Here is a 21817-nt window from a genome sequence, read left to right as displayed (position 1 = left end):
AAGTGTATGAAAATGAGTGGATATGATTTTCAGAAACATTTTAATGATGAACAAATCTAGATGCAGGACAAGTTCTTGGCTTATTTAAATTGTAAATTTTCATAAAACCAGCATTAGACAGATCTTCACAGACCCATCAATTCCAGAGAATACTTTTAATTGTGCTTTAACATCAATAATAGCAAAGAACTACCAGAATAAATTCAAAGGGGTTAATGTGCATTTTACAAAGTAACATGAAGTACTTAATTCTCAAGATGACTTTTGCATCTGTTAGTTATATTCCTTGGTCTGTCATCTGAGCAATGCTGATCAGAAATGCTTCTATGATAACATAGCTAAAATATTAGATTTGTAATATTTCCCACCCAACTATGAGCATTTCTCTTGATTGTTGAGTAGCTTTTTTGAACCACTGCAGTCTTATGTCAGACACCTTGTCACAGCCAGGTGTAGAACATTCTAGAGAAGTAACTGCAGTCTTACATGTGTTGTGATCTGTGAAGCCACAGATAATAGCTCGAAAGAGTGCACACATGTCCCTTACACAGAAATATTTTTCCAATCCCTGTATCAAATTCATGAATTCTAGTACAAGGACTAAAGCATATTTCTCTGGGAACTAAGGTCACTTGCAATAAACAGTACAACAGTCAGTTTAATAAAGGAATAAAAAAATGGATCAGCTGACCAGTCCTCTTCTAGATGTAGGGACCTTCCAAGATGGTAAGAAGAATCTGATTCTGCTGTTAAGACGTAGCTGTGTTTTCTAAACTGCAAGAATCACCAAAGAAGGATTTTGGAAGATGTATCTGATCTACCAGTTTACTGCACTAACATGAATTTAACAGGTGTGATACATCAACACAGCATTATGAACTTAAGATAAATTAAGGTACCCTTTTTCACCAAGCAGCAAGCTGCAGCAGCATATTGCACAAAGCTCAGTGTGTTCAGTCACTAGGCATTTATGCCTGCTGCTGAAAATAGAATGTCTTTCTGTGATGGGTTAATCCCTCTTTGGCTCTGATCCTGGGCAGATTACTAGTTATAGCATGCTATGAAAGACTGCTGTGTAAGGCAAGAATTTCACTTAAGCTCACTTTGCAACATTCTCGGGACAATAGAATTTTCTTGCACATTTTCTTGCAACGCGGGGAAAAGTTTCATTGTCTTTGCAAAAGCTTCCAATGGATATTTTGATAATTATTTTTTACTGTGTATTAGAATATTCTTAAACATAGTACACTTTAAATACTAGGGAAGAAATCAGTCTTTGATTTTGCCTAGGAGTTCTAATCCGTGTGTGTTCATAATTAGAGCACAAAACGTATTTGGTTATTCCACATCACTTGGGTTCTTTTAAATTCTGGGAGCTTAAACTTTAAGACAAGACTGCAGTGATAGCTGCAGTCTACTTTACACTCACCTGAAGGTCAATAGGTATCAGAGCTTGGCAAAGAAAAAAGACTATTCCTTGAACATTTCTCTGTAAGAAAAATGAGTTTATTTCAGCTGAAATTATGTCCCCATTTAAGGACTTTTTCTGTAATGTTTAATTAATTGAATTTTCCTTAAATGACTGTGTTCAGAAGCCAAGTTAAGCTTTAAAAAGTTTACACTTTGGTGCCAAAAACAGATACATTTAAAGTGCTTGACTTTTAAGGTGGGCTAAATACTTATTTTTATCCAACCAGTTAATTTTAATGCCCAGTTATCCAATGTCCAGTTAATTTTAAAATACTCTTGGTGTTCAAATCACTATTCTCATGACAAGTCAGCAAAACTTTGTTGAATACAAGTTGCCAGAGCTTGATACTTAGTCAGAGAATGGAAATAGCCCTGTGCAATAACCATGAATAACCACTGCTCCCAGATACTGTGGGAACTTCAGGGGGAAATACTGAGAAATGAAAGTTTCACCCAAAGATCTGAGTTACTATGAATAAAGATAATTCTTAAGTATCTGTTAATATTTGTGCACAAAAAGGGGGAGAAGCACACTATTATCTGCTGGAAATATTGAAAAGGAGTGGGATATCACACCAGGAGAGGTATGGACTACACATTAAGGAAATTTTTTTCACCAAATAAGTTGTAAAGCAACTACTCAGGGAAGTGAGTGACCATCCCTGGAAGTGTTTAAGAAACATGTGATTACGGTATTTGAGGACATGGTTTAATGGTGAGCATAGTGGTGGTACTATTTTGGCAGCTGGACTTAATGATCTTAAAGGTCTTTTCCAGCCTTAATGATTCTATGATTCTGAGAGTGATAGGGAAAAAAAAAAAAAAAAAAAGCCCTGAAACCCACCAAAACAAAAAAAAAAAAACCCACCAAAAATACAAAAAAAAAAAACCCCAAAAAACCAAAACAAACAAACAAAAAAAAAAAAACAACAAAACCAAACCAAAATAAACCAAAAAAATCAAAGATATAAGGTAAGCCGGGGATATTTTTAAAAAATATTGGTGAAAAGGACTAAAGTTTCATTTCTTATAGAAGAGAAGGATCAGCATCAGGGCCATGGTAGTGACTGCTGACACCAGATTTTTCAAGGTCGACTAGAGCACTTGTACTAGAGATATCTGCCAAAATCAACACTACCATATCACACCTGTCAGAAGCTACAAAATAATTGCCCTTGAGTGAGTCATGTTAACATTCATGTTCTCAGCAAACCAAGCAATTATAAACAGGTCTCTGCTCTCCCTGCCAGTCATTATACTTATTTATTCAATTTGTTGTTTTGCCTGAATTCTAGTTAATGTGACTTATGAGCACTTAGTGCACACTGACTGGAAAGACAAAGGAGAAACGCGACTCTGCTGAGTGTCTGGGCAATTGTCCAAAAATCCTAAATCTATGGTGACAGACAAAATTGGTTCTGACTCACAGGAGAATGCAGGATTATGGAGAGGGATGCTGCTAGCTGGCAAGGAAACAACAGTGAAATTAAACAAAAAAACTAAGACTGTAAAGGAACTGAAGTTCATTTTTTCTAGGGCATGACAGTAAATACTTCTGTAGCAGTTTCAGGGATTGCTGACTGTGCTGGTATATTTACATGATGAAAACTCACTTTCAGTTAAGTTCATTTTGTAAAGCACACTACAATCGGAATTAAGAAAATTCATATTATCCTTGTTATATTATATGGGAAATAAAGCAAATGATGTCCTTATGAACTTGGCTACGTATAAGTTCATCCAGTATTCAGGTGATGACTTAGATTTTCTGAATAGCAGATGTTCAGAAACTGGGAGACAGAAGCTGGCCAAGAAAGCTGCCTCAGTAGCAGTGCAGGTTATAAATTCAGCATGGACAATCTGTTCTCCAAAACAGAGCTAAAGTGATTTAAAAGGTTCATCAAGGTCACTGAAGAATGCTATACAGCAGTGCTCCAAAGCACCAGCTGTCAGGACTGTCAAGTCTTGCTAATGAACTGTGGAATCTGCAGAAAATAATACTAATGCTAATTGTAGCCTGAATAGCTTGAAATCTAGTAGGTCATGGCTATTGATTTATTTCCTATGATAATATCAGCTATGCAGCATGGGACAATGCCTAGTTACCTATTGTAATAGTTAATCCATTGCTGATGCCGTTCATAGAAATATCTAACAGGTTTGAACTGCTCCTCATGAGATGAGGACTTTGTTTGCATATTTTGCAGATGGTGGACCACTTTTTGCTTTTCTACTAAATCCTGAACAGTGACCTAGTTTCAAAGAAAACATACAGGTGCTCTGAGTCCAAGAAGAATTTGCTAGTTAAAGCTTCTTTTGGGGGGTGGTATGGGAATAATTTGAGTTAGAATTCAGCACTCAGCCTAGCTCTGGAGCCAGGCATAGTCTAAGTGTACACTTGAGTTTAGCAGGACCAACAAGCCCTACTTCTTGGTTCAGGAATCTTTGCACTGTATGGATTATGTCCCTTATGCCCTCTTTTGAATCCAGTTGCATTTTAAATTTAAACTTAAATTCTTTCAGGAACAATATCCATGTCTAAGCAGCTCTCAAGAGGATACATGAAACACATAAAAACATGCTTAATTTCAATGCAGTTTCTAGGCTGTGTGTCCTGGCCATTCAGAAAACATTTATAGAACATTAATCTGAGACTCGATAGTCCTTGAGTGTAGAGGTCCAGGCAGATTCTCTACAGTAAGTTATGTTGTTCCTTTAGCTGAGTTTTAATACTTTATTTCAGAAGTTAAGTAAATAGGGATCACAACATATGAATGGTGTTTGTGTAAAAGTTCTATAGGAAAGCACTTTGACTTTTGGGAATGAAGATCTGTCTCTACCACCCAAAACGTAAAGATCCTCAGAGTCACTTATTAAGTTATTATCACTGAAACACATAATTGCCACATCCTCCCTTTGCTACTTGTCTCTGCTTGTACTGTACCACCACAGCAAATGAATCCATTTAGTGACAAGCTACAATTTTCCAGATTTATGCTGTGTTGGAATAGTCCCCATGGTTCCAATTTAGGCTCTTAAGTAAATCTCTGGGTTTTGAATTGCAATTAGTTTCAACTAGCAAGCAATTAAATGCAAAACGTTTTCTGATGAGTGTTCTAGTTGCGTTTATGATCTTCAGGTTTCATTTCACACTATGAAGATTGGAAGGTTTGCTTGCCAATCAAATCTTGAATTTAGGAGTGGAATTGTTTTAACTGAGCCACACAGTTTGTTTTCTCAATGTTATGACTAAACTTTGCTAATGTTTACAATTGTTTTTATTTTACTCTGACACTCTCTCAGAGTAGTTATCATAAACTGCTGCTTACAGATATACAACAGATATGTCTCACTGACCTATGCTGATCCTGAGTAAAATAAAAATGAGAAGTAGTTCAAATCTCAAGAAGCTTAGGATTTAAACAGGGCAGTTCAAAAGGCACCAACTGATCTAAGCATGGTTGCATGATTTTGTGTCCTTCCATATTCAGATCCATGTTTTCAAGGAAAGACAAAGCAAGTGATCATTCTCTGATACAAATGGGAGGATAATCTGTTTTTTCTCCAAAATATATTATTTTTAGTTCCTCTTTTAAAAGGGGTACACTGGCAGAACTCCTTGAATTTTACAATGCATAGCTGTAAAGAATACAATAAAATGTCTATTATTCAATTAACTTTTTTGAATTGAACTTTTTTGAATTTAGCTTGAACTTTTTCAAGCTAATTATATCACATCTGACCTTTTGATATTAACTTTCCTTAACTCACTAGAGAAACACCTTCCTTTTAGCCATCAGAAATCCCAAGGTGGCTATCACAAATGATTCCACCTTTGATGCTCAGCCACTATTGGCCTTTTCCCAAAAAAGCATGCAGTATGTAGCAAACAATTGAAAATACTGGCAAAACAGTGCTCCAAAGTCTGGCTTTCTGTTTAAAATAAGAATGCTGCAGAAATTGGAGATCAGTGTGACTGTGGAGCCTGGATAGACAGGTTAAAAATAGCTGATGTATCAAATGGGTCAGTCTTCATGTGGGACTTTTACAGAGAAGGGTTAAAACTGTTAACAACTCTTGAGGCATATATTTTTTTAAATTAACCACGTGGAAGCTTGACCCAAATGATCTCAGTCCCTACTGCAGAGATAGAATTTATACAGAAACTATCTAGTGACTACTGAACTGGGAATGCTCATAAGTTCTTTTCTTCATTTAAAAGTGATTACATGATTACGGATTTTGAGTCAAAATGCCTTTAGGTGTTTAATGAAGTGTCAGATACTATATGCACTACATGCTCTATGTAGAAAGTGCAGGTCTCAAAAACATTTGAAAGTGAATGGTAACATACACAAAAAAATTAACTTAGGAACACAGTAAATAAAATATAATGAATGAATAATTAAATGAATAATGAAATGGCAATTTCAGCATGACAAGAGTCATGATGGCATTCTACATTCTTGGCTATCTTTACTGTTTTCAATGTCTTGATAGAATTTGTATATTGTATAAATCCAGTACTCTGACAAATTTTATCTTGCTTCCTTTTCTAGTAAAAAAATAAACAAATGTAATCCAGTGATTTTCAGAAGGCATAGCTTGTAAATACAAAAATATTTATTTCCAATTTCTGCATTTAAAAATTGCTATAAAATAGTGGATGCTTAAAAACTGATAAAATATTTTTAGTTCTTAATAATATGAATAATTCTTATTATATATGCATGAAGTAAGGACAACAGTGATATAATTATTTTGCTTTTCTAGGAGAAATAATATTTTGATAAAGAAAAATAAGGAAAATAAAGGTAAGAAAATAGGTTAATACAGCTATACATCATTTTGTTGACCACAATTTAAAAAAAATCACGAATACAACCTTATCTTAGCATAAATGTGTAACTCATGTTGTCTTAGGTGAAATTTTGAAATTTAAACAGAAATTGAAGTCCTTTATTAAATATGAATGTGATAACTCACTGACAATACAAGTGTTTGATCAGGACTAATGAATGGCACTTTATGAGGACAGGAGTTACTGGTACATCACTCGATGTGTCAGCCATGACTAAAGTGGTTGTATTTGCTGTAGTGTATTCTCTAAGACCAATTTGTTTTAGGATTATAAACTCAGTTAAATCTTCATAATGAGAAGCAAAATTACTTGATCTTTTACAAATCAAGATTCTCAAAGACTATTTGGCCAAATCTAAAAAGGCAGGAAATCCTGTTAAACTGTTGAAGCAAAATCCTAAATTATGCCTGTTTGGCCTCTTTTTCTCACTATTTATAAATGAATTTAATGACTCATTAGATAGCACTTTGGCAGTTCTACCCCACTTCTTGCAAAAGAAAAACACTACAAACATAAGAGGATTATATTATCATTAGGACTCCTTCTGAATTAATAAGCTTAACAGGAACCTGAATTACAAGAGCAGGAGATGAGTTACAGTAGAATATTTTACATGGTGCCTTGAGTCTAGTTTGGAATCTCTCCCTGCAGCCAATTTGGAAGATGTGGTTTAGAAGACTCCCTTTTGTCACTAAAGCTAATTAGGAAAGGCTTTATTTAGACAAATTTAATACTGCTACTAATGAACAAAGATCAAACTATCTGTCAACTGCTGCTAAGAATATCTTATTCAGTCAGCATTTATACTCCCCTTGAATTCAGTGTTGTATAAGAGTGTATTTTCCCCCAAAGTAACTATTTATAGTTAATACTAGGGCAAGAAAGCAGTACTCAAAACAGGCATGTGCTTTGCAGTGGCTGTAGAATGTCACTCAGTTACACATGGAGCTCTACAGGTTGTCTTAATGGCTTTCCACAATTCCTTCCTGATGGATGAAAGAAAACTCAGAATGGATAAACATCCAGCCTGCATGGATGAATGGGGAAGAGATTGTGGGGATAAACAGATATTCTGTTTTTATGTGGGATTTTATGTTTGATCCTTCTAGGGCAATGGACAGGAAGTACTGTCTTGTCAGACAAACTGTTTCCTGCCATAGGCAGAAGATACTGAAACCACCTCCTGAATTTCTTATTTTGACTTAAGCCTAAGAGTCTCAGGAGTTGCAATGTTATTTAGATTATTTTAAAACAGCTTACCTGAAAAAAATAATGGAGACATCACTTCTCAGTATTTTGCAGTATTTTGAAACTTGCAAAATACCATTACTGGACATCTAAAAAGAAGATAAAATATCTTTGGGTTCTTTAAAACATCAGCAGAAACATGTTTTCTTTCACAAAAAATGTGGCAGAGACTAGGAATTTTTTAGTGCTTATTAATTTGTCTCTTGAATATTAGGATAAAGAAATACTTTAAAAACATTTCAGAGAGTATAAATAGGAGCTGAAGTGTTACTATTTTAATACAAAATGAATTATTAATACTTTATCTGTGATTTAATGGTCACATCAGAACACATTACAGGACAAGTCTGCTTTTGTAAGGAATTACTGCATATAATGTGTGAATGAAATAAACATACAGCATTTTAGATACATCTTCATACTTGCATTTCTAGATACCAATGTTACATGTTATGCATGTATTGTATATCTCAAAATTATAGCTGAATGAACTCAGAGCAGGGGGTCAGAAGGCAATATTTTAAAAAGCCAAGTGTGTTTTTCTATTATATAATTCAATAGTAATACTCCTAAACAAAAATATATTGTGTCTTTAGGTTTGGGTTTATATTAAAAGTAAAATTTCAAAAATTTTCTAATTAACTCAAGACCCCATATTTTTTAAATGCATAATTAACTGAAGAGCTTATGTATTATTGAATTGCAATGAGATTTTAAATTCCATATAATTTTTCAAATGTAAATTATGTTTCAAAATTGCATAAAGTCTTTTGGAAATTTTAACCACAAGTATGGTATTTTGAAAGTATCACCCAAAGTGATTTTTTCAGGAGTTCCAGTTCCACAATGACAGAACTTAACTATCAGGTATTTTCACTCTCACTTAAGTGTTCCTAACTTTATATGAAAAGTCAGTGCCCAGTTGATGCAAGTTACTATTAGTGTTTTATAGGGTAGATATACTCTGTCTTCTCCTTGTTCATAGAATCAACAGTTTTAAGATTTCTACCACCAATTTGCACACAACAAACTCTTAAACCACTGCAGCAAACTTAATAAATCCTTTTAACTCATCCTCTAAAAATCATCTTTAGCCATGCCTAGAATAGTAAAGAACTAGATAGTATAGTTAGTATAATACTTAGAACTGAGACATCCAAACCCCTCAATTTTTCATGTTTGTCTAGATAGTAATGAACAGAAAAAGATGGAATTAGGTTGGTTGTCACAGCAGACACAATACAACAGCAGCCCAATTTTAAAAGGCAAAAGAAAAAAAAAAAAACAGCCAGCCCATCTTATTACTTAGATTTATCAACTTTTCCTTCAGTGAACACAGATCCTGATGTATTGAGACTGAATTGTGTGATTTACAGTTATTCCTTGTGTTGTAGAAGGAATACATGTATATCAGCATCATTAGGCATGAAATTTTGTCTCAAGACTCTGAATCATTCAGTGTTTTGTTGCTTGACCTTGCTTTTCTGCCTGTTTGCATATCTGAAACTGTGTGTTGATCTTGAGGTTATTTCAGCTGAAGTGAGCTTGCTGGGCTCCCTGTTGAGCTAGGCTGTTAGGCAAGACAGTTGCATGACATTTCCTTTAATTTGTTGACACTAAAAATCCCTGAGTTCAGCTCTGATGGAAGACAGATCATGTAATGCCCCTGTAAAGGACTTGGAGCATTCTTTATGTGGAGGCTTCAGACCAGACGACAGTGTTTTAATACTAGATTAACAAGAAGTTATGGCATTTTGGTAGTCCTTGTTTTAATAGATATCTGAATTTTGCCTTGTGGCTTAACACTTTTTTTTACACACTCTACAAGCAGTTGAAAAAAATATTACATTTTAAGGTTTTATTTCATTATTCAGAACAGAGATTGCAGTAAGTTGTACATCTGGAAAAAAGTGCTTATCACGCCTGTCTGCCCAAAAGGCATTGAACAATCTTTAGATTTATTTTTGCATGGCTAGCAGTTACAGAAAAATAAAGAAATTAGAGCAGCACTTACTAGAGAATGAATACAATATTTCTGTCAGCATCTTATTATGTAGAAAAGATTAAATAAAGCTTATGATATCTGAATTTTTTTTCATTATTAGGTATTCCTAACAACCATCCTCTGCTTTTAATTCAAGAATTAATTCCTCAATCTCTGTTAAAAGTTTAATTTTCAGCAAAAATTATAAGATTTATCGTATGCTACTTATACATCAGTTTCATGAAAATGAAGAAATGCATGCCAGATAAAAATCCCTGCTACAACCTGTTCACACGGTACCCAATCCCCTGTGCTGGAAGACAGTGACAGGAGGCAGAATGAAACCTCCAGAATCTAAGGGGAAGTGGTCAGAACCTGCTGTACCACACAGACATGCACAAGTCTATGGGACCAGATGAAATCTACCCAATGGTATCCAAGGAGATACCATGCTCCCTGAGGCACTCTCCATCATCTACCTGCAGCCCTGGAGAGCTGGGGAAGTCACAGTTGACTGGAGGCTATCACATGTGATGTGTATCCACAGAAAAGGCTGGAAGGAGGACACAGGGAACTACAGGCCTGTCAGTCTCAGTGCCAGGGAAGGTCACAAAACAGATCATCCTGTGTGCCAACATGCTGCACATACAGGACTGCCAGGGACTCAGGCCCAGCCCAGCATGACTTCTTGAAAGGCAGGGCCTGCTCAAACAACACCATCTCCATCTATGACAAGGAGACCTGCTTAGTGGATTATGAAAAGACTATGGATATTGCCTTCCTGGGCTTTAGTAAAGCCTTTGACAATGTCTCCCAGAGCCTTCTCCTGGAGAAACTGACTGCTCATGGCTTGGATGGGTGCACCCTTGGCTGGGACAGAAACTGGTGGTGAAGTTAAGTCCAAATAATAACTGCTTACAAGTGTAGTTCCTGAGGGCTCAGTACTGGGCCCAGTCCCATTTAATATTTTTGTCAGTGATCTGGATGAAGGGACTGAGCACACCCTCAGTCAGTTTGCAGATGACACCAAGCTGGGTGGGAGTGTTGATCTGCTGGAGAGCAGGAAGGCTCTGCAGAGGGATCTGGCCAAGGGCAGAGTTATAGCGTTCAGCAAAGCCAAGTGCCAGGTGCTGCAGCTGGGTCACAAAAACTCCAGGCAGCACTAGTCTTAGTTCAGGGTTCAGGGCTTCAGGGCTGGAAAGTTGCCCAGTGGACAAAGAACCTGGAATTGTTGGTTGACAGTGAGCTGAACATGAGCTAGCATGTGCCCAGGTGACCGAGAAGGCCAGTGACATCCTGGCTTGTACCAGAAATAGTGTGGGCAGCTGGATGAGGAAGGTGATTGACTTGTACTGGGACTGGTGAGGCCACACCTCCAATCCTGTGTCCAGTTCTGGGTCCCTCAATACAAGAAACACATTGAAATGCTGGAGCATGTCCATGAGAAGGGCAACAGAGCTGGGGAAGGGTCTAGGGCACAGTTCATATGAGGAGCAGCTGAGGGAGGTTGCAGTGTTTAGCCTGGAGAAAATGAGGCTCAGGGGAGACATTATTGTTCCTACAAATACCCAAATACCTGAAAAGAGGATGTAGGAGGTGAGGGTTGGTCTCTTCTCCCAAGTAACAAGTGTCAGAATGAGACAAAATAGGTTGTGCCAGGGGAGTTTTATGTTGTATATGAGAAAAAACTTCTTCAGGGAATAGGTGATCAGGCACAGGAACAGGCTTCCCAGGGAAGTGGCAGAATCACCATTCCTGGAGATATTTAAAAGACACGTAGCTGTGACACTTAGGGACATGGTTTTGTGGTGAACACAATGGTGCTAGATTAGCGGGGACATTTGATGATCTAGGAGGTCTTTTCCAACCTTCACAATTATATGGTTCTTTTTTTTTTTTTTTTACAGAAATTCTGGCATTTCATTGATAATCTGAGACTTCCCTGTTTCTAAGTGTTTAAAGACTCTGTAATGATGCTCAGTGTGACAAAACACCAATACTCTGATCCTCCAGTCTCAACACTCACTGAGATGCAGGTATTAATGAACAATAAACAATGTTACATTGTTTCTAAGGAACTTGTAGAACATTCCCATCTAGACCATTGGGAAAAATCTAACAGAATGCCACTGGTATTACAAACCCTAAGCAGGTGGGTGCAACAAAGAAGCAGGTTAGAGAAGGGAACAGGGATAAATTAACAACAGAAGTACCAGAATTATGAACTCCTGATCAAGTAAGAGCAGTAACAACAGATCATTGTAGGCTCTGCTGTTTAGATTTCTGCTTTCTGAGTGTCCAACATCAGAAGAGAATTTGAAGAGAAACTAAAAGGAATAAAAAATAACTTTTACAGAGGGAATTTGAAACATCATGCTAGCCTATATCAAGGATGAGAACATCAGTGCATTATTGGAAGACTTTTACAGTTAGAGGTTTGTCTTAAATATGCTGTGTCAAAGGTTTATTTGTTTTTTTTCAACTGCATGATTTTTTCATCTGCTTCTTGCTGGGCCATAATAAAAAAAATAATAAAAATATTGCATGTCCCAGATCCTCCAGTCCTCAGGGTGACTGTGCTCTTACAGCCATATTTTCATAGGGAAGAGATCCTTCAAAACCGCCCACCTTCTGTCCATGCTCTGACAGCCACCCTAATGCAATCAGCCAACTCACATGCATGGGAGAAAGCTTCAGGCTCTGCGCAAGCAACTGGCACTCAGAGGCCACCATGTGCCCCAAACTCAGGTGGCAGAGTCAGGGTAAAAGAGAGAAGACTGAAAATACAGAGAAACAGGGGTGGAAAGCTAAACAGCCCTTCCTGTCATCCCTCCAAAAAGGAAAGCTATGATAAAAATTAATTAAAATAATGAAGGAAAAATAAAGACCTGAAGGGAGGAAGCTGCCTGGGAAAAATAGGGTTTAGTCTAGTTTTGAATTGCTTACATGTCAAGAGCCTGGGGAAAATAGGGTACAGGATAGGAAGCCCAGTTCCATTCATGATACCTGCACCAGATTTCTTTGTGTAGAATATTTGATGATTACCCTTAAAAATCCTGCCTGGCTTGTTGGATGACTGGGAGATGCTCAGAAGTTATTTATAGACCACCACTGCAACTTTCTAACATAGGATCTGAAAGAATTAAGAAGAATGACACAGTCTACAATGTCCCATAATTTTTCTGTTAACTTGCCCTTATGTCTTTGTAATCCAGATAAAGAAATCCATGAGGCAACTCAGAGCCACTCGTAGCAGCACATTTTATTAAGAAGACATGTGTTTACTGTGAATCTGTTACATGCTTGTTTCATTTGTTTTTCCTTAATACTTTTAGGGTGATATCCTTGTGAAAATGAAATCTACTGAATATATACAAATACTTGATGGCAAGCTTAAATATTTAGTGAACCTAAATATGCCTTTGCAGCATACAAAATATAGAGGAGCAGAACATGTTTTGTTGTAGGGCAGCAGTTGAATGAAACAGAAATAGAATGGAATGATTTGAATCACAACCAAAAGAGTTCCTGCTAGCACCATTGTGTTGATATGACAGATATGGTCGGAAAACAAACAGAAAGTGATAAGCAAACAGGGTGATGCTCAAAATTGATAAGTTTTTCCATAAAATGTTATCTTGGATCCTAAAATACCACATAGGCAAGAAAATCTGCTAACACCCTCTGCAGAATATTATCTATAGTACTTTCTCACACAGACACTTCAATTGTAAACATTTTAAAACTTCATTGTGCTAATGAGTAAAAACGAGCTTGCCTGCCACTTCAAAGCTAGTTGTATGACATGGTGAAATAATTGCAAAGAGTAAATAATATCTGTGATCCAAAATCTGAACAGTTTTGGAGCTGTGACTTCTTAATGCATGTGGTAGAAAAGGTTTTTTAGAAAATATACCTTAAACACTGCTTTGTCACATCTTTTCTTTGAACTCCAGGTTTCAAATCCTCTCCTGGAGTGAAGTTTGTAATTCACTGGGCTTAAGTCACACACTTTGACATTAATTACACTGTTCACTGAACTGGAGTAGCTTAATAAATAATCCTTATTCCCTGGAGAGTCCAGTCTATTCATCATTCCCTTCGATGTTTTCTCCCATGCAGATTAGCACACGCAGGATTAAAAAGAAAGGAGATGCAACCAATAAATGAATGTTAGCTCTTTGTAAAAGGTGATAACAGTACCATTTCTTATGCTACAGACTGGAGAAGTCAAGCTGAATTATACATTACAGACATCTTACCCATTCTGCAGTGTCTGTGTTGAAGGCTATTATCTTCTGTCCTTTGGGAACTGCAAGGAAGTAAAGACATGGAAGCTTAGCAGAAAAAAGAAGAAAAAAGAGTTTAAACTTTTCTTGGCTAGAAGCAAATTTTAGTTTATTATTCAGTTCAGCTCCACTGTGTTCCACTTTCAAAGTTTCAGTAGCTGTTCTACTTAAAAAGCATATGATAGTATGGAAAATAAAGACTCCTTTAAAATACTATTTCTTCAAGGGGACAGGTAAGGTCTCTGGACTTCTGCCTAACATGAAAGAAGATGGATTTCCTAAAATAGATTAGACAGTTTTCACTTAGATTTTCTTACTGCTATGAAACAAATATAGTTCACCAAAATTTATAGCTCTTTATGTTGACAAGCAGTAGTTATGTCTAGACCAGAAGGCTACCTGTGTTTTGACTCATATTTCAACATGAAGTAAATTCAGAACATATTTCAGATCACTCTCTTTAAGAACCTCATGTATGAGGGTTTTTTTAAAGTACAGGGAGTTTATGGATATTAACTTCCTTCCCATGATACTTTAGGTAGATGTCGTGGCTTCCCCCCCCTTTTTCCATGGGGCACATGCTCATTGATAAGCAGCATTATCTCTTCAGAGATTCAGACCCTAATGTGACTTGATCCACACTTTTAGCAGACTGCACCATCTATTCATGTGCAGTGAATATCTACTTGCTGAAATGCCATTTGTGTCACTGTACACACTTTAACAGGATATGCATTAGGAAGAGACATAAGCTTTGTTGAGTCTGATAGAATCAGTGTTTAAAAACAAAATAACAGCTCAGTATTAAACATGAGAATTCCAGCCTGCTGAAACAGTAGTTATGATTTTCCTCTTGTAACTGAAAATCTTTTTCAAAAGCATCATAGAGGATTTTTCTGTCCATTGATAGCACCATTTTTCTCAGTCTCAGAGCAGGAAATGTCAAAAGACAGCTTTGTCTGAGGAAAAGCATGTAGTTCTGTTCATGAATAAAGTCACATACTACTGTGTGTGAATATATTTATGACTGTTTTTTCTTGACTGCATAGTAATTGAAAAGAAAACATTATGTAAGTAAACTAGAGCACAGGGGGTTTTGGTATGGACTAGAAAAAGAATTTGCATGTTTGTGTGCCTTGCTTCTGATCCTTTCACATCTGCACTTCTCTACATTCAAAAAGCCATATTTCAAATGGAGAAAGTGCTTATTGCTCAGAACTTCTCTGGTCTAGTAAGTAATAGAAACACTTTTTAAAAAGCCTGTTCTGCACTAAACAGCAAATAAATCACATCTTTTCTGGAAATTCAGTCTCTTCTTTAGTAGGCAGTTTGCATTTAGATGAGAATAGCTCAGAATTTCAAATCTGGATCATTCTATCAAGCTGAGCTTCTCTTATCAAGACAATGATTTTCACAACTTTGTAGGGAACAAGTTATAAAACTTCCATGTAAATGTTAGATATTTTAACTTGCAATTATGCATAAAATAAAACAATGATAAAAGCCTAAATGTAAATGACATTTACAACAGAACAGCTTGTATGAGGATAACTTTTGCCACTTCACACTCCAATGAAATAGTACCTTGATAAAATGGTTCACTGGAAACAGATGAGAGCTGTTGGGATAAAATGCCTGTAGCAAGTTTAAGCAACATCCTATCTATCTCATCTAAACCTATGCCTGACAGCACAGAAAGTAGAAAGGCTCTCATAGTCTTTCTGTTGCTTCTGACAGCACAGGTAACATATGCTTTTTGATTAACTTTTGGTGTGGTAGAAGCTGCTGCAAGCAAAGAATCTGCTATTTATTGCAGGCAAGGGAAGGGGCACTTGAAGAAAATAATATGATAAAATAAGGCAAATTTCTTGTCTCTGACAGAACTTTCTACAGAGTCTGTCTGAAAAACAAATTGAAGAAAAACACATATTGACATTTCCATTTCTTAAGACCAGTGTTCAGATATTGAATTTCTATCACAAATTTAAAGGATTAAGTATCACCAGAAGAAAAATTGAACCTGGAAACATAGACAATGCCTTATATAAGAAAATACAGGATGAAAACCAGACCTCTATTACCTCAGGGAATATAATAAAGCTTCTGCTTGATTAAAAAAATGCCCTAGTTTCCTCCCTTTCCCTTTTTATGGAAGATAAATATTTGAGGAAAACAATACTGATTAATTTTTTCAGTCTAAAAGCACAAAGGATCACCATCTCAAAAACCTTTCTTCTTCTCATCTGTACCTTAAAGTTTATGAAAGTTAGCAGAGATTAATCAAAACCAATCATAAGCAAATCTGAAACAAACTCAGTCTTGCATCGACTAAAAAAATCATTTATTGTCAGGTACTCAACCTCTTAGATTCACTTGGGTCTCCCTCCATTTTGCTGCAGCAGCTGTAAATAAAATGTGTCAAGCTCAATTGTAGGCCAACCCTCTGAATCTTAGATTTTGCTGACATCTTGAAAACACCAGCTGTTATACTTCTTTAAAGGATTAATATATTTTGAACATGCCAAAAAAAAAAGATTATATAACATTTTGGCTTGTCTGTAACTGTAGTCTAGAAGTCATCTCTAAAACCAGCTCATTTCTCAGGTCAAACCTTTTACTCAAATACCTCCTACAAGAAGCCTCCTGATATTTGCACATCAATTACATGTAATTGAAGCAAAATTATTTTTGCTTTTGAACCAATCTAAACCACATCATGAATTAGTCCTCTGTATGAATTTTGCAAAACCACACTTAAAACTGTGTGTTCAGCCCTGGGTTTTATCATGGGTATTTGACAATATCCTGCAATTTACAAGGACAAACTTCCTTTGATGCAAACTTTGTCATCTATTAAATACACACAGAGTGTACATATCTAGGCAAACTCCTGACCTCTTGAAATTAAATTATCCTCTTCCAGTGCATCAGATTTAAACTGATTCTACAAATTGGGATAAGCTCAATTTATCCCAGTTTTTCAGATTAAATAATATTAAAATCCTCTCTTTTTGGAGTCACCTTTCTGAAGCTTTCCTGTTACAATGTCCTTGAGAGTACTATCAACATTGTTTAGCTTTGGGACATTAGGAAACATTAAAGAAAAAAAAAACAGTGAAAAGGGAACTATGTTTTACTTTGATACTTCCTCGTTTATTTCTTAATTATTTTTTTCAAAGTTATATATTGCATTGGTACACCTATGATTGGATTATTATGGATTAAAGGCCTTATCCAGAGGCAATTTTTAACTGCATTTTGCTTTAAATGCAATTAATTGTTTTGAATATAAGCTCCATGAATTTATAAAAATGATATTGCTCAATCTAATTCCAAATACCATTTAATGTCCAAATATAGTTTACTGTGTTTTTACTTTGACAGAACTGAAATGAGTGTTACTTTTTCACTGACATTTAGACTAGGATTGTTCTCCCCATCCTTTTTGCAAACCACTTTTTGGTACAAGTATCTTGTCATTTCAGGTCTGGCAAAAGAGTGTAAAAGCAGTTTGCAAAATTTCAGGACAAAAGTAAATCACTAGACAGAAGACAGTTTCTCAAACTAGATAACCCATGCATGTATAGATGTGACCATCTTTTCTTGTAAATTCATAGTTTTATTATAAAAGGTGAAATCCTAAAACAGTTGCCTAGGAGAAATAAACACAGCTTCAAAGTGGTTATCTAAATGTTCAGCTTTTCTACAAGCAAATGAAATAGGTGAGAGTTGATCTCTCTACCTAAGAGTGAACAGAAAAGTTTTGGGATGAAAATATAAAAAGTACAGGTTTGGATTTTTATTTTCCTTTTTGCCTGATATTTTTTTGTTTGTGTAAAAAGCCACATTGAGCTTATTGCATTAGTAACAAACAATTTTTTGGAAAAGGATTTTGCAAGGATATTTAATGGAATTTCTGTCAACTTTTAACAACATAAATACTACAACATACTTTTAACTACTCCAGAGATCAGGAGCAATTAGGGAAACCCTTCAGTTCAGATGATATATTCCAAAAGTCTGAAATGAAGTAAGTAGCATGAAAGAACTATCAGTCACAGGCCATTAACAGAACTCTTTATACAGAATTCCCTGCATCCTGGGGCAACCCTTGATAGACACAAACCGGGAATGAGGCTGGAAAGGAGCACCACAGGAAAGGGCCCTTGGGGTCCTGGTCAGTGGTAAGTTGAACATGAGCCAGCAATGCCCTGGCAAGCCAGGAGGGCCAAGCGTGTCCTGGGGTGCCTCAGGCACAGCATCACAGCTGGGCAAGGGAGGGGATTGTCCCCTCTGCTCTGAGCTGTGGCAGCCTCAGTTGTGTGCAGTTTGCACCACAACATGTAAGAATGTAAAGCTATTAGACAGTGTCCAAATGAGACAGTGAAGGACCTTGATATGTAATTGTATGAGGAGTGGCTGAGGTCACTTCAGCCTGGAAGAGACTGAGGGGAGACCTCACTGCAGTTACAACTTCCTCATGAGAGAAATAGGAGGGGCAGGCACTGATCTCTTCTCTGAGGTGACAGTGACAGGACCTGAGAGAATGAAATTATATAGAGGAGATTTAAGTTGGATATTATAGAAAGGTCCTTCCCCCAGGGGGTGGTTGGGCACTGGAACTGGCTCCCAAGGCAGTGGTCACAGCACCAGCCTGACAGAGCTCAAGAAGCTTTTGGACACTGCTCTCAGGCACATGGTGTGACTCTTGGGGCATCCTGTGCAGGGACAGGGGTTGGACTAAATGATCCTTGTGGGTGTCTTCTAAGTCAGATTTTAAAAACCATAAAAATTAATTTTCTGCTCTCCGATGCATTTTATTTCTGGCATCAGGTGAAAGACCTGCAGCAAAGATTCTTGTATCCTATGTGGACTTACAGAAAGACTTCATATCTCTCTGATATTTGATTTCTATTTTCCTGTGTTTGCTGATGTTGCAGCCCATCTTTTCTTGAATGTTCATCAACATATGTTAGATAACCTCCTGAACCATAAAAATATTTTGCACCATATTCCAAAATTTTATATGATTCAAAAACATCAGTATTGACATAAAAGTCCTTAAATTAGATTTTTATTTGCTCTTCTTTAAGATTTTATATGAAAATCTAAATTCCTTATGATAAAGGAGGTTTCAAAAATGGGGTTTATAATAAAAGTAAAATTCACTGTCAAAGAAATTTATCAGACTACTCATAATATGCCAGAACATTCTAATATGTTAGACATCACGTGTTAAAGTCAAACCTCATGAAAATCTAAATGATTTTAATGCAGTCGTGGACTAATAATTTCTTTCTAAATGATTATTCCTTCTTAGTGTTTTTTAACTTATTTTTCAAACTAGAGCCAGTTAAATAAATTGTAAAATTGTAAAATCCTTTGGAAAGGCTTTGCAGTACAGCATAGATAATAGAGGTTTGTAACTTTTCAGTAAACTTAAGGTTAAATATTTCTACCAATTAATAAAGATATTCAAGCTTACAAGTATTGCGTCTTCAGTTTTGCGTAATTCAATTTGAAAAATTCGTAATTTTATATCTTGGCAAACTCCGTGGGTCGCAGAGACACATTATTTAAAAAGCTTACTTAAACTGGAAAAAAATAGTAAGTGTTGGTAAGAGAAGGGCATGCAGAGACATGTTTTATTTCTGTATGACTTCTGTGTGTATCTCTATGTATGTACGTGCCTGTGGACAGGCACACACCTACCCACATCATATCAACATGGACTCTAGTTAGTCTTATTTATCAGCTTCTTCAGAAAAAGACTTTGCTCACACAAAAATTTTTCTTCCCCTCAGAAGGTCCTCACTGTTTAGCTGAGACAGAAAAGTTAAAAATTTTAACTAGAAATGTTAAAGTAAGCAGCTGATAATTTCAGAAAAAAGTTCCAGAGAGATGACCAAATGAACATATCAACTCTCCTTTATGCTGGAGTCATTATGAGCCCACAGATGTGTTCTATATGATTCCTAGTAAAAAAATCTTAGGTTGCTGCATTGTACAATGCACACCTGAAACAGATATTTTCTTTATAATAGACAGTTGGAAAACAACCATGTACTATTTAGAAAATATTTTTGAACAGTTTTTGAGGCTGATGTACTGAAAGATTTCTTTGGATTTATTCAAAACTCAATTTTGCGCTTGGTTCTGTGTCAGGCTTTTTCCTATTGGACATCTTAGATTTGACTCCTTCTACCAAAGGAGTCAGAATATCCACCAGTTGGCAAAACTTGGGGTTTTTATCCTTTCAACTCAAAAATAGTTATTATTTATCTCTTTTCATTGTACTGAAAAGCTAAGCAAGCAAATGTTTTTGTCTAGAAGTGCTCTCTGAAAATTTGAGTTGGTCCCATTTTCTTAATGTGGATGGGAGATATACATTAACAGAGGGAAATGGAGAAAGATTAATTTATTCACTTTTACATTAAATTTTGCCTTTTAAAGGAGGATAAATATGTTTTAATTGGTGAAAAATTATGGTTAAATAAATAAATAAATATTAAAAAATTATTTTGTTCATTTGCTTATATTTTTTTTCTCAATGATTTCTGGTAATTGTGCAGTTTAATGTAGTAAATTATTTGTAACAGATTGAAATTTTCTTACTGGAGTATTCTGTTCCATCAAGGTAAGGTAATATCTTCTTTGTCTAAAATATGTCTGTAACAACTATACTATCTACATAAATGCATGCCAGTGACACATAGGTAGTTTCAGAAGTAAAATCTTTTTTCTGCTGTGTCACCAATGCCATGACTAATGTTGTTAACTAGTTTTCTGCATAGACACTAAGATGTCTAACCCTCTCAGTTTAGTCATTGGCTTCAATCAAGGTGGTTTCTTATGCCTCTCAAGTCTTCACCCTTGCTCTGCTGGGATTTTTTCTATGTCTCATGGTTCCCTTGGAACAGGGTTTCACCATGTTTTTTCTCCCTTTTCCTTTTGATTCCCATTCTTGACTCCTTTGATATCTCTTTCTGCTACACCTGACATGCAGCTTTCAAGTTTTCACTTTTAACCAAATATTTTTCTTTATGTAGGTTATTTTTAACTCTCTTATGTAGCTTTCCTTGAAGTGAGAAAATGATACAAGAATTGCCTTTTAAACATGAATGAACCAGTATGAAACACTGTCTTGTCCAAAGCAGAGAAGTGAATTGATTTGGGGAAATTAAATATTGATACTGTGCTCTCAGGGCCAGCACAAAACTAGGCAATTTTGCAAATTTTGCATGGCCCTCAGAGAAAAGATGTGAAAAGATATTAAAAGTGGTGTGAAAAGATATTAAAGAATAAGTAGGACAAGTGGCTACAAGAGAGAAGTCTTTAGCTGTCACACCAAGATTCTAACCTATGGTGTGCTAGTTTTGGCTGGGATATAGTTAATTTTCTTCACAGCAAATAGTAAGTAGTTATGTTTTGGGTTTGTGCTGTATTGATAATACAGGGGTGTTTTTTTTATTGCTCAGCAGGGCTTCTATAGACCCAAGTCCTTTTCTGCTTATCACCCCACCTCACCAGTGAGAGGACTGCAGGCACAAAAGAATTTGGGAGGCGACACAGCTGGGGCAGCTGGTGCCAGGTGACCAAAGAAATATTTTATACCATATGGCAACATGATCAATATATAAAGAGTGGTCAAAAAGGAGGAAGGGGAGAAGGATCACAGTGATAGTGTTTGTCTTCCCAAGTTGCCTTTACTCATGACAGAGTCCTGCTTTCCTAGGGATGGCTGAACACCTGCCTGCCCACTGAAAGTGGTGAATAAATTCCTTGTTTTTTTCCTTGCACACGAAACTTCTTCTTTCCCTATTGACCTGTCTTTATCTCAACTCACTAGTTTACTCACTTTCACTCTCCTGATTCTCTCCTAGTGGTACCGGGGAGGGGAAACAAACGTCTGCATGGAGCTCAGTTGCTGGCTGGGTTTGAAACACAGCACATGAGTTCTTGTGA

At 36.3% G+C, this 21817-nt stretch overlaps 1 long non-coding RNA gene across 1 annotated transcript; it reads right to left on the bottom strand.

The window, feature by feature from the left end:
• Positions 1 to 640: 640 nt before the first annotated feature.
• On the bottom strand, positions 641 to 9939 carry LOC128809404 (uncharacterized). The gene is made up of 4 exons (XR_008437709.1): positions 9849 to 9939; positions 7592 to 7668; positions 1430 to 1489; positions 641 to 774 (listed from the first exon to the last, which is right to left on the bottom strand). It is a non-coding gene; the product is annotated as an uncharacterized LOC128809404 (long non-coding RNA).
• Positions 9940 to 21817: the final 11878 nt, after the last annotated feature.

Source organism: Vidua macroura, chromosome 6, assembly GCF_024509145.1.
Source record: "Vidua macroura isolate BioBank_ID:100142 chromosome 6, ASM2450914v1, whole genome shotgun sequence".
In the NCBI taxonomy this organism is placed as follows: Eukaryota; Metazoa; Chordata; class Aves; order Passeriformes; family Viduidae; genus Vidua; species Vidua macroura.
Note: the sequence above shows the minus strand (reverse complement) of the source record. Positions and strands in the feature narration are given on the sequence as shown.